The sequence below is a fragment of the Amphibalanus amphitrite genome, unplaced genomic scaffold (genome assembly GCF_019059575.1).
Source record: "Amphibalanus amphitrite isolate SeventyFive unplaced genomic scaffold, NRLGWU_Aamphi_draft 000953F_arrow, whole genome shotgun sequence".
Taxonomy (NCBI): Eukaryota; Metazoa; Arthropoda; class Thecostraca; order Balanomorpha; family Balanidae; genus Amphibalanus; species Amphibalanus amphitrite.
The window spans coordinates 79,518-91,747 of record NW_024882447.1 but is presented as its reverse complement, the minus strand read 5'-3'; the positions used below and the strand labels follow the sequence as shown (position 1 = coordinate 91,747).

The window sequence follows — 12,230 nt, the reverse complement described above, 5'->3', positions numbered from 1 at the left end:
GCTGCTGTCGAATCATTCACTTCCTGTTCAGTAACCCAAGGCCGTCGTTTTCTCGCGCCGTCGCCGCTGAGCGTCGCGTTCGAAGCAGTTCAGCCCCGGAGGACTGAAAGATCTCCTGGACTGGACGACCTCCTCCCTCTCCCACCCCCACCCCCCCCATCCTACCCCGCCCCACCCCTTCCTGGCTGGAGGCTCGCGACGCACGACCGCGTCACCTTGCCTTCCCTGCGGACGCCACAGCCATGAAGGAGAGTGTTGAACCTGTCGGTCAAGGTCGCCGGGACGGTCGGACGGTCGGACGGAGTTTGTGGCCGCCCGCCGGGACGGTATAGAGAGCTGCGAGGTCGAGGCTCGCAGCTCCGCAGCTGCCTGCGTCGAAACTCGCCGAGTCGCAGCTCTACAGCGCCTTACCACGGAGCTTGTGGTCTATATTTTTGCCTAGAAGAGATGTGCTCGTCTTGTGCTAGAGTATACACGCGCATTAACAAGCACGGGAAGGAACGTTGTCGAATACGAATAGACAAATTTACTTACGCATGTTTGAATACGGAAGCGTGTAACTTTTTTTCTGTTATAAACACCTCATACTGTTTTATTGTTTATCTAATGTGAAACCTTGAGCCAGTTTCTAACAAATGCGTACACTACGATCCACAGGAAGAGAAAAGCGCGACCATCTGGTGCTGTGGCCGCGTGAGGCCATTAGGTGCGAGGCTAAACTTCACTCCCTGGCCTGAGGACGTCCTTCAAACCGTTCGGGTTCACCGATCGACAAGCACAACTCGCTGTGATTACATTTCAATATTTATTTCAATGACGTCTACTGACCTACGACCATGGCATCATTATTACCAGGCGCAACCGTTGTTTGATTACCAAGGAAGCATATGTTTTCACCCGTTGAATGGGGGTTGGTTATTGTGTCTAAAATTGGTTTGTGACGGTGCCGCTGAACATGTTAGCTTGGATGATGCAGTGTTTCCGCGGCCGGCCAGACGACGTTTTCCAGTCGACTGGCGCTATTTAGTGGCCCCACAGGCTGGCTGCGTTCCTGGAAACTTGGCGCAGATCGGGTGATGAAGCAGTTCACCGGTCGTCGACACATTAGTGCCACTCCCAAATATTTGCCCAATCATCAAGGTCAATTGACATCCGTGAGCGGCTAAACAGCTCAGTAAAGAAAAGAGCCGGTACTGGGAGTGGGTGCAGCCGAAGCTTCAGCAGATTTGGGAGTCCGGTCAGTCGCTTCATCAGCTTACAGAGCTTCGTGACGTGTCGCACCGGTGCTGTTCCGCTGCAGTTCACTAGGAAGATGAGTCAGTGTCCACGGGGACGCGTCAGAGGGTTTCACGGAGGGTCCGGACACGGGGCGCGGTGACGCACCCGGCGTGGGCCGGCTGCTCACATCGATCCGTATTCCGTGGTCCGTGACTCACGGTCACGAAGTTCGCTGAAGGTACCCTACTCACGGGGTTCGTACGCGGTTCGACTCAGCGCGGAATTCAATTACACCGAGCTGAAAGCTCGCTAGAAGCTCTCAGAAACAGGTCGCCGGGCACGACTTTTCTGAAGGAGTTATTAATGCTCTGAGGTGAACATCAATGTCAAAACTGACTCGAGCGTCTGTAACACGTCATGAAAGCCAGATTTCCGACATCGTACTGAGAATTTTCACGTCCGCTAATCCACGCTACACCGTCAATCACGTTCAGAACTTCGATCCCACAGGGCGCGCTGCCTGGGCGCCTGTTTGGCATGCCGGACAGGGCGGTGTCGTCACCATTACCAGCTAGCCGGAGTCACGCTCTGGCCGTGCTGACCGGTGCCCTCGACCGACCGTCGACCTCAGAGCCACACCTTCGGCGGCGCGCCCTCCTACGACGCCGGAGTCTCCGCCGCTCGGCAGCGCCGCAGCTCGCCGACCTTGCTGCTCAGGACGGTGTCCTTGCCACGTTCGAGGCAGCCAGGATTTCGCCGCGGGCGAAACCAGTGGCGAGAGGCGGGACCCGCGAAGTCATCAATTATGTCGAGCGATCAAAACCGGTTCGGTCGAACACATTGCGTGCGGGTGGGTATTAGGGACAACCATAATGTGCAATGCATGAAGTGCATATGTAAATAGGTGCACAGTTTTCCGCAGTAGTGATCGCATCCCTCCTTCCAAGATGGTCAGCGGCGCGTCACTGCACCAACCGGTCGGCGCCAGAGTCACCAGACTCTGACTAACACTGATGCTATGCCAGGAACGCCCGGCGGTCAACAGCCGATGCTGACTTGCAGCCGCTGCTCGGTTCACCAGTTAAGGACACCGCCTGTCCCTGGTACGACGAGTCGCAATCAGCATCCCGAGACCCTCCACGAGCCAGCGCCTGATGCTATGCATAACATGAGCGCGATGTCGGTTTCCAGCACAGGAGCTGATGAAACACTACCGGGGTCGCTGTTTTACAGACTACCTCTACGTCACTCGTCACATCCATGGCGCAGTGACGGCTGACCATGAGACAATCGTGACGACCGACAGACGAGCAGGAGCGCGCCAGTCGCGTCTTTGGCCCGGCCGTCGAACGGTTTTGGCATACGATCGGAACACGATTTCGTCGCGTCTGTCATAGCTGGATGAGAGAGAGGAATGCCTGCGCTTTCGACGCGGCTAATCTTTCCAGTCAGGCGGCTATGAAAGGTATCCGACGGTGCAATGCGCTGCGGTGTGGCTTGCACACTGGGGGAGCTGTTGATGGGTGTTGCACGAGGCCACCTAGTGAGGCATGCGCCAACAGCTGTGGACATTGGTAAGGTTCCGGACTGTTGACACGATATTACAATGCGCTGCCAAGAGCTAGATGACAACTACATGAGACCGACGGATTGATAGCAATCATATTCAGTGATCAGTCATAATAACGGTGCATCAACGGGGGCCAAATATACCAGGCATTGGACGCCTTATTTCATTTCAGGGGATGGTTATTTTTGTCATTTTATCCGACAGCGAAATAACGGTCCCCCTAGCGTCTCAATCTAACGGATACTCCTCAAAGAGAGGGTTCTTGTCATAGGACACCGAGGCTGGGGTGCGATCCCTTCCCACATGTGGCCGCCAGATCCGTGACAAATCCGCTATCTATCCGTACTCCTGTCACCAGATGTGTTGTGGCACCCGCCTACCCTATCTATAACTGCCCAACACCCACCGCCTCCGTTCACCGCCCACCGCCCCCCGCTCACCGCCCACCGCCACTGCCCAGCCACCGCCCCCGAGACCGAATCTGACAGCCGCGGTTCTCTCAGCCAACTGGTCTCGTGTCCGCCTCGTGCCCGTGCCGCGTCGTACCCATCCATCCGCCCTATACCTTCCCACGACACATCGGTGCGCACAGACATGGTCGGCTGGCACTCGGGTCTATCAGCAGTCAGCGAGTCAGCGACGACCGTCATCGCCGCTGATGACTGATGATGGTGGCCGTCGGCGTCCCGTCATCGGCGTCACCGGCCGCCGGACGCGCACAGGGGAGTCCTGTCTGGGTACGGGCCGCGCGCGAGCCGCGACGCCCGCGTCGCGACGCAACGGTGCTTATTAACCGGGAAATAAATGGATGAAGTCGCGTCCGAGTCGCGGCGGGAGTCGGCGATCCATTATTCGGGTGTGGGCGCCGGTCGAGTCGGGCTGGGCCGGCTGGGCACGCGCCGGTCTGCGCCGCGCACCGGCGGAGGTCACGCCGCACTGCGGTGGCGCTCGTCGTTGGCAGGCGGAAGCTGTGGTGCGGCGGCGGTGGCGGCGACGCAGGCTGCGTGGTGGCGCCAGACGCGCACCACATCAGGGTCAAGGTCGCGCCAGGACCAGCTTCGACCGTGAGATCGCACTTCGCAGGCCGGCCTCAGACGAGTGCCAACGATCGGTGACAGCCCACAATAGCCATGCCTTAGTGGCGCCAAAAACATGGAGATACTGTGTCAAGCCACTTGAGTTCAGCTCACGATATCTCGGGGCCATTCATTCTGCTTCTGAGCCGTGCCGACGGGCCGAGGGGAGGGGTCGAGAGACGCACGATGAGATGCGGCCGTGAAACAAAAAAAAAAAGCGCAGCATCAGAACCACGCCAAGGCCGCGGAATCGCACCGCCATCGGCGCTAGATCTCACGGGTATCGCCGGCTGCCCAAAACGCCGCCCAGGCGGTAAAATGGTCTCCGACGGGCCGTTTCTGGAGATCGTTCGTCGCACCACCAGCAGACCATCGCTCTTCCGCCGGAAACTTTTAGAGCTTCCAATAAGTTGATCTTGATTAACTTGTTTTCGACCGCGCGCCAAAAGCGACGCACTGCCACGCATCTGGCGCACACGGCGAGACGTGTTGCCACGCGCGGCCGCGTCGCGTCGTGATCGTCGCCGCGGCGCCGGCGCTGTCACACCTGTCACGATGGTGTCGGCGCACCGCCGGGGGTCGACGTAACACGGGCGGGGTGCCGCCACCAACCCTCGGGCCGCATTGATCTGTTTACAAACGAGTGCCGAATGGGCGGGAGATGTCGGTGCGAGCGATGAAGTGTGCCCGCCCGGCCGGAAACGATGGGCTGACCGTCTTGTGCTGCAGCTGAGCAGGCGCTCTTAGTTCTAACTCGGGTGCGTTGCCAGCGCCGAGGCTGATCAAAGCCAGCCGATCGATTCGAAGGGTCACAGGGCACGCCAGTGAACGCGTGTGGGCGAGACATGAATTGGCCCAGCTGTCACGGGACATCGGTTTCGGGAATCGTTCTGTCAAATAAATGAAGCTCATGGAAATATGAGTACAAACTATTATCAACAGGGAGTATAAGATCCGTTTTTCGTAGCTCCGCTGCGCTCCTTGACTTTATGCAAAAAATGCAGCTCTGCCGCACAGCTACCGTCGCACCGGGACGCCTCAACTCGTTCTTTCCCTCGTTCATCGGTCCCAGTACCCTTCCTAGTCGACCAACACTTCCCGCTGAAGCTGCAACCCTCCCGCAGACATCAGTCTGTCCCCTCGCCAGCTCCGTGGTGCTGCTCAGACATGCAGCGGCGCGAAGGCCGGAGCAAACACCTCCCCTTCCCTCTCAGCCCTGCGTCTGGTCCGCAAGCTCACACAGCCCTCGCAGCGTCAATGGGGAAGGGGGAGCGGCGCGCAGGCGACCGGGCGCAGTGCAAGGTTACGCAACTGGTCGTGCGTTTGCGTAGGATGCACTGATTCTGGTGTGTGTAAGCTCTGGTCAGTTGCCGTGCGCCGCCCGCAGCCCGCCCGCCAGACGCCACAGATTGGCAACAACACTGCCGAGGAAGCTACGTTCGGTGGGATGGTAAGGATGCGTGTAGGACCGTAAGGAGTCGGCAGTGCGACGATGCGACGTGCACCCAGAAGCGAGTGAAGTTTTCTTGGAGCTCACAGATTCTCGTCTGCAGCGTGACTGACGGTGGTTGCCTGCAGTTTTATCGATATCGTGGCAAACGAATTGTGTTTTGTAGTCTGTCGTGACTATAAAATTTACGTCCGGTGCATGTGTGGCTCTTTCAACATCCCAGAGAAGACGTAGCGATCAGATTCAGTAGAACCGCCGCAGTGTTTGCTGGATAATGGATAGAGAGTCGTCCTTGGTAGTCGTAAGACATTCTTGACTGTTCCGTTTACTATCGTCCGATTACCTCCAGTTACCGGTCACTAGCTCGCATCTTCCACCGTTTTTCGTATACCCACTACAATAACATTTCTGGCCTGACTGAGCTGCATCGCGTTGTAATCAGTTTTGGTGCTCGCCCTTCACACAGCGGCTATGAATATGCGCCTATTTTCAGATCTATCCACTTCCTACCAATTCCGGTCATCTTTAGTCTTAGCTCTCAGCTTCCTTCGTTTCTGTATACCGTACCGACCCCATGGTCGCGGCAATCCATGGGACCAAGTGTCGGAATTGAGCCGCTCACCCTCTAATCCCCCGAGCCCGACCTCCCAGAATTCGAATCGACGCGGCGCCAGTCGAAAAAAAACGTCGCAGGGTGCTAACGAGCCAAATAGGGCCAGGGGAGTGGGTGTGCCGCTGCGCGTCGGCGTCGGCGGCGGTGCCGGGACCCGCTATTTTCACAGGTGGTCCCGGCGTCGTTACCAGGCCATCGACGGCGACGGGACGGCGACGGGACGGCGGGGGCGGCACACACCTCGCAGCCGCTCCCGCACAAGTGTCACGTTAACGGCTCGACGTCGACACAGCTGGCGCGGCGGCGCGTTTGTCCCCAGTGCGCCACCCTCGTCGCCCGACTGGTCTAGCAGTTGTCAGTGCGAGTCGACTGACGCTAAACTATGGTCTCGACGGTGCGTCACAATGTGTAGCGAGTTAGACAAACGCAGTGAAGAATGGCGGGGGTGGGAGGGGTGCAGAGAGGAGAAAGGAGGGAGGGAATGGATGGAGAGAGCAAGAGTCCAGCTATGCAAGAAAAGCGTTAATGGGTTAACTGTTCAAAAACAAACACTAACATAAGCAATTAAGAGTAGAACAGCGAAAGTGCATTATAAGCTATATTATTATAATTTAAATGACACAGTAACCAAACACGGATGAATAAGATAGATTTAGAACAACTCAAAATTAAAAAGTGGGAGTATATAACACCTTACGATGATCGCCGCCCGATTAGCGGGTTCAGTCGGGCGGCGGCAACCCGTCTGTGTGTGAGCATGGATTACCTACTACCTGGATCGGCAACTCCGCGGAATTCCCATTGTACTGCGCGACCGCCCGAAAGTGCTGCCACCTATCGAGCAAACTGATCCCTGCTAAGGACAGCCCGCCGCCGCCGCCCAGTCAGGCAGCGGCCGATACCAGCAAAGTCCGAAAATGACCGGCAAGTTACATGGCCTTAACCAGCCGCGGCTAAGTTGGGCATCGGCCAACAGTGTCGGGTCCCGAAAGAGTGGTACAGGGCGGTTTCATAGACTCTCTATCGTTTTGGAAAGAATAGTGTGCATGGGTCGTTTGCTGAGCGCGACTGGCTGATTTTACCTCAGCACGTCGTATTGTTAGCTCTCATGGCCAGGCCAGGCGCCTTCTGCCTGCAAATACCTTCGATCAAACGACTTTGTCTATCACTCGGGTTGCCCTCTTGCTGATCATCTTAAGCATTCGGACTCAGTCGTCGGCACAGGGAATGTGCCGTTCGCCGTGAAACATCCGAATCATTACTACAGCCATTTTGACTGACTTATAAAGATCAAGACAAATGCTGTCATATCGATTAACGAACATCTGCATCATTTAAAATTTCTTTCAAGAAGCATTCCAGGATTATAAGCTTAGGTACCATACGCCGTTTCGTTAAAAAACTGTTTCCGTATTGAACTTATATTTGCCGTCGCATGAGCGAATTGCCTACTGAGTACAGGCTGAAACCGACTCTTTCCGCAGTCAGAAATCATGTGCGAGACCGAGAGCCTATTCAAATAAACCCCGGTCGCACTCGCATCCATAGCACGCACCTACTTGCGTGTGATTGATGCTATTGCAATTGATGAATTTCGCGTGCGATTTCCTAGTCTGTTCCGGTCTGAGGTTCAGAATTTAACACAGGTTCAAATGACAACTAAGGTGAAAGATGACACACAATGTTTACAATACATAGACTGATAGGAAGTCTTCGAGAAACGACGTGCCACATGCCTACTAAACGGTGTCGTAGCACCAAGTTGGTTTCCAATTCACATCTCCCACTAGAGTATATCAGGAATAAATGCAAACACGATAATGCACACGAACGCATTATCCGCTCAATGGGTATGCCCATAGGTATGTTAGTCAGTTACACACGCTGTGATAACTTAAACAATTTTCGGTCGAGCCAGTTCACAGTTCACACCCCGTCCGCCTGCTGCCGTCACGTCACACGTGTCCGCAGCGGGCGTGCACCTGCGAGTGCGTGCATCATAATTCACATCACAAATCACAGGATGCCAATTCAAGTCAGCACACGGTGAAAACTGAACCCATCTCTTTGATCTGAAACAAAGATAGAGAGAGGGAAATTAGATACCTGAGCATACCATAATGAAATGGAGAGTGAGGGCATTCCATGGCAAACTGTTTCCCCCTAGGCCACAACATCACAAAAAAAGTATTTTACATTGCGATGATGTTGAGCAAAAAAAAAAATAATAATAATAATACCTTGACAGGATACTACCTAACAAAAGTACCCAAAAGCTTAACACCTCATCTGCTAGGCTTACATAGTTTAAAATGACTTTGATCTTACTTAAATCTATCTGATATATACACAGTTTGTCTAGCACTCGTTCTAAAAAAGTGATTGTTATATATCATTCAATGGAGGGAAGCTCACAAACTTCTTCGTACAACTCTGGACCTTTCGACTTTTGAGAAAAGAAGGAAGCTGATGTCAGGGACCAGGGTCGGCACTCTTTTGTGGTTGACACTGGCTGCCGTTAGGCTTTCTTTTTACTGTCAAATGGTTCAGTTTTTCAGGCTGAGAACATGATTTATTTAAATGTGTTTTTTGATCCAATATCATTCAACTCTACTTTTGAAATCAGGGCATTGGCAAATGGCAAGCAGGTTATAAAAATTAGCTGAAATGACATGATGCCAGTCATGCTCCTGAGTCCTGAAGTGTGTTGCACTCTAGTCAGCCGTTCAGAGAAATACGTGGGAAACTGATATGGGTGAGCAGTGAGTAGGTTCTGAGCAGTGAGCAGTGGACCAATTTATAGGTACACTAACTGATTTTGCCAAACTAAAAACTTATCAAAAACTTCAATTCACAACTAACAATGCATCATCCACCACCTATCATGCGCTACCAAGACCGAAATTGTGTCAGAAACAAAACCATGGCTATATCATCAGCGGCATGTATAAGCTTGAGATATGATGTGTCAAACATATAACAAACATATAAAGAACATAAAATTGAACATATAAATAAGTGATTAACCAATTACGGCCCAAATTATATGATTTTTGACGACATACGGCGAGAAGCAATGTGCGCCAGTATCGTCAACAGCCCCTCTTTACAGTAATATCTTAGGCCACTCAGACCTTCCAACCATAAGAAAACCTTACCAATCTTACCTTGCCATCTTCCTGCATCTTCTGAAACCTTCCAATCTGCTCCAAAGGGGCTTAACTTTTCAAAAAACAAGGCATACGACCCTACGACGCGACGCCGACCATTGTTTTGAATAGCACCCGCTCCCCCGCGTCCTTAGCGCTCGACACCACTGCCACCTAGCGGTGGTCGCAAACATCGAGGAGTTGCCGATCCAGTATCTACTTCATCCATGGTGTGAGAGTGTAGTGAGAGACGGTGAGCGCCGCAGGTGACTAATGGTCTCTCCGCCCCTCTCATCGGAGTCCATTGATCTCAGCGCTGCCGCTGATCGCAGGTGGTCTATTTGTCCGATCGAGCCAGACGGCCGCGGCGCCGGTCATGCGAGAATGTACAGGTTATACACCCGCCCCAGGCGGAGATTTATAGCTCCCAGATGGCAGAACAGGAATTTAATTTATATTGCTTGTGCAAGAAGCTAAAACTAGAGTCTTCTGCGTTTGTGCAGCGAAGTGAGTGTATAGAGCTGAGAATGAATAGCCTGCAGGAGCAATAATAGAAAGACGTGCGGTAAGCCCTGGGAGCAAGAATGTCGTCTGTTGTTGAGAACGCGTCCAATTATCCCAGATCTCCAGCTGCAATTAGTAAATAGTTCATTAACTGCAAAATACCTACCTTGCATGCACTCCACAAAATTAAAACTTGCATGCTGCAGTCTTTCCGTAGCCGCGAGACAGTCATATCCAATATTGTTAATTTCCAGAGATGCAGAGGAGCGAGTTGGCGTTGCATTTGGCTGGTTCAGTCTCGGCCCATTAACTAAGTGCCGGGAGGCTGTCAGTCTGAGCTCTGAGGGCTTTGTGCCGCCGGTGACTGAGTTTTCGGCGCACCGACAAAAGATTGTTCTATGCAGAATACTCGGGCCGAGATCAAGACACTGAATTGTTCACAGACAGTTTCAGCCTCACGAAGAATGTTTTCGTCTCATTGTTCTAATTCAAGGAACACATCCATCTTGAAAATCAAGAGAGAAGTATTGTGCTCTAAATGTCATACATTATTCTTGAATTCAACGGTACTTTATGCAGGATTTAAGAGCATACTTCATTACCTTGGCGTTCCCAACTCGGTGCATTAACTCGAAAAGTCTAGCAAAGCTTTCAAGTTTCACGTAACATTTTCATCCACTGCTTATATGTACTCTGTACTTTTGAAGGTTCAACGCATCTTTCCATTTCAATAGCCGGGCCAGTGCGTCCATTGTTGAACTAAAAGCCCACTGCCTGCCTCTTTTATGTATTGCGAGCACACGTTGAGCTTCCATACAGCACATCCATTGATTATTCCCTGCGTAAAACTATACACGTAGCGGACATGGGCCGCCGTCAACGAGTGGTCGAAATGTCACTGACCGGGCCGACCCACGCTGACTCGCTGTCGCCCCAATTTCAGCGTATACCGAGCATAACCGGCAACCGCTCGCCGACTCGAGTGATTCATGTTGCAATTAGGTGGCGGTCTATTTTTTGCACACCAATGGTCACGCGTTTACAACCCTCGACAGAATGTTAGTACCGTTTGGCGTGGGTGGCGCCCATTGTTTGGCATGTTCCGGAGCGCGGGTCACTCCTGGACGAGGCCCATGTATCACTGTGTCTCTGCAGTCAGAAGCAGTGCACAGAGTGATCTGCAACTGCACCTGGGACTGCATCTCGGTCAGTGAGGACTGTGAGGATATTGTGAGGAAGCTGTAAGGTTGGACCGCCAGCTGCCCTGTATAAACTCCTGTCGAGAATGACAAAGGCGACGGGTGGTCTGTTCTTTTAACTTCAGCAGAACCTACCCACTCCCACAACGACCACATGAAGCTTACCACATCTCCTGAAAACGCACATTGTCAGGTGTGGTGGAGTGCTATGCCCTCCCGTTTAGCGCAAGTGTGCCAACTTTACAGACCATTTTGCGTAGGAGAGCTTCACAACAGGTGACCTGGTTTTTCGTCAGTCTAGTCACACAGCTCTACTATGAAGGGCATGTCAGCAGGAAAGGCGCACTTGTCCGCACGCTGTACAGAAGTGTCTTCTGCGCGCAATGTCTGTCTCACGTGTCTGTCTGCGGCACACTTGTCTCCGACCTTGATGGTTTTGCGCGGCATATTTCTGTGAGATCCGTTTTACTAAACTCACATTGGTGTGTGCAGGTTTCTTCATCGGAAGATTAATGAAGGACAGCCTCGTGAGTTCAAACAAACTTTTAAGCAGAGGCTGGTTCTTCAGGTCTCAGGAGATTGAAATCGAGAAAAGCACCTACATAGCTAGCTTAACGTGGAGAACAGGGAATCGTAAGTTCTGAACAGGACTGCTTTGATCTTGAAGAGAAATGAATGGCTCATTCATCTTCATATGGTTGTAAAGTCTCGTAATTAGGCCGGTCGTTTAGTGCAACGTTTTCTGATCAATTAATGCCCGATAAATGATGAAAACGTTGAGCTTTTCATATTGCTGAATAAAAACAATCTACGTATATTTTATACAAGCTGCTAGCAGCTTTATCAAGGAATAATTCATGGTTGGACATTGAAAACAAGTGCCTATGACCGAAACAAAGCAGCTCTGTAGATTTTCTCCGACCCCAGGCTCCCGCGCCTGGGGCGTTTGCGGTGACGACGGCGGTGGTGGTGGCGGCGGCGGCGGCGGCTATTCGTGTGTGCCGGCGGCTGGTTTCGCCGCCACAACAGTGGTGAAACCACTTGACCCGCCGCTGGTGCTGCCGCGCGATAGTGCCGCGTCAGCAGGAGGCTGCGACGGCGCGGTGAGATCAGCCATCTGGACTTTGGAGCTGAAGGAATGCTGGAGAGAGGACAAAACGAGCGGAGCTGCGGATCGCCAACGCTGCGTTCGGCCGACGAAACACGAACGAAACTTGCTCCCAACTTGAGTGCAAGTAATTTGGCGTGAACAGAACACCAAGCCGCTTCATGCGGAAGTGATCTTGATGTTAACTTTATCTAAACTTTACCGCGTTTTTGCAGCTGAGATTGAGTTTTACAGCACTTCCTACTTCCGCTAGTAACTAAAGCATACACCATGCGAAGGAAAACTTCCTCCGTCGCGGCCCGTCATCCAGGTGCAACTAGACTGCAGAGACTGTAATCAGAGT

At 52.7% G+C, this 12,230-nt stretch overlaps 1 long non-coding RNA gene across 1 annotated transcript; it reads right to left on the bottom strand.

Annotated features, from left to right (window-relative positions):
• Nucleotides 1-7,340: 7,340 nt before the first annotated feature.
• LOC122368503 lies at nucleotides 7,341-9,281 on the bottom strand. Its single transcript, XR_006254257.1, has 2 exons — nucleotides 9,095-9,281; nucleotides 7,341-7,999 (listed from the first exon to the last, which is right to left on the bottom strand). It is a non-coding gene; the product is annotated as an uncharacterized LOC122368503 (long non-coding RNA).
• Nucleotides 9,282-12,230: the final 2,949 nt, after the last annotated feature.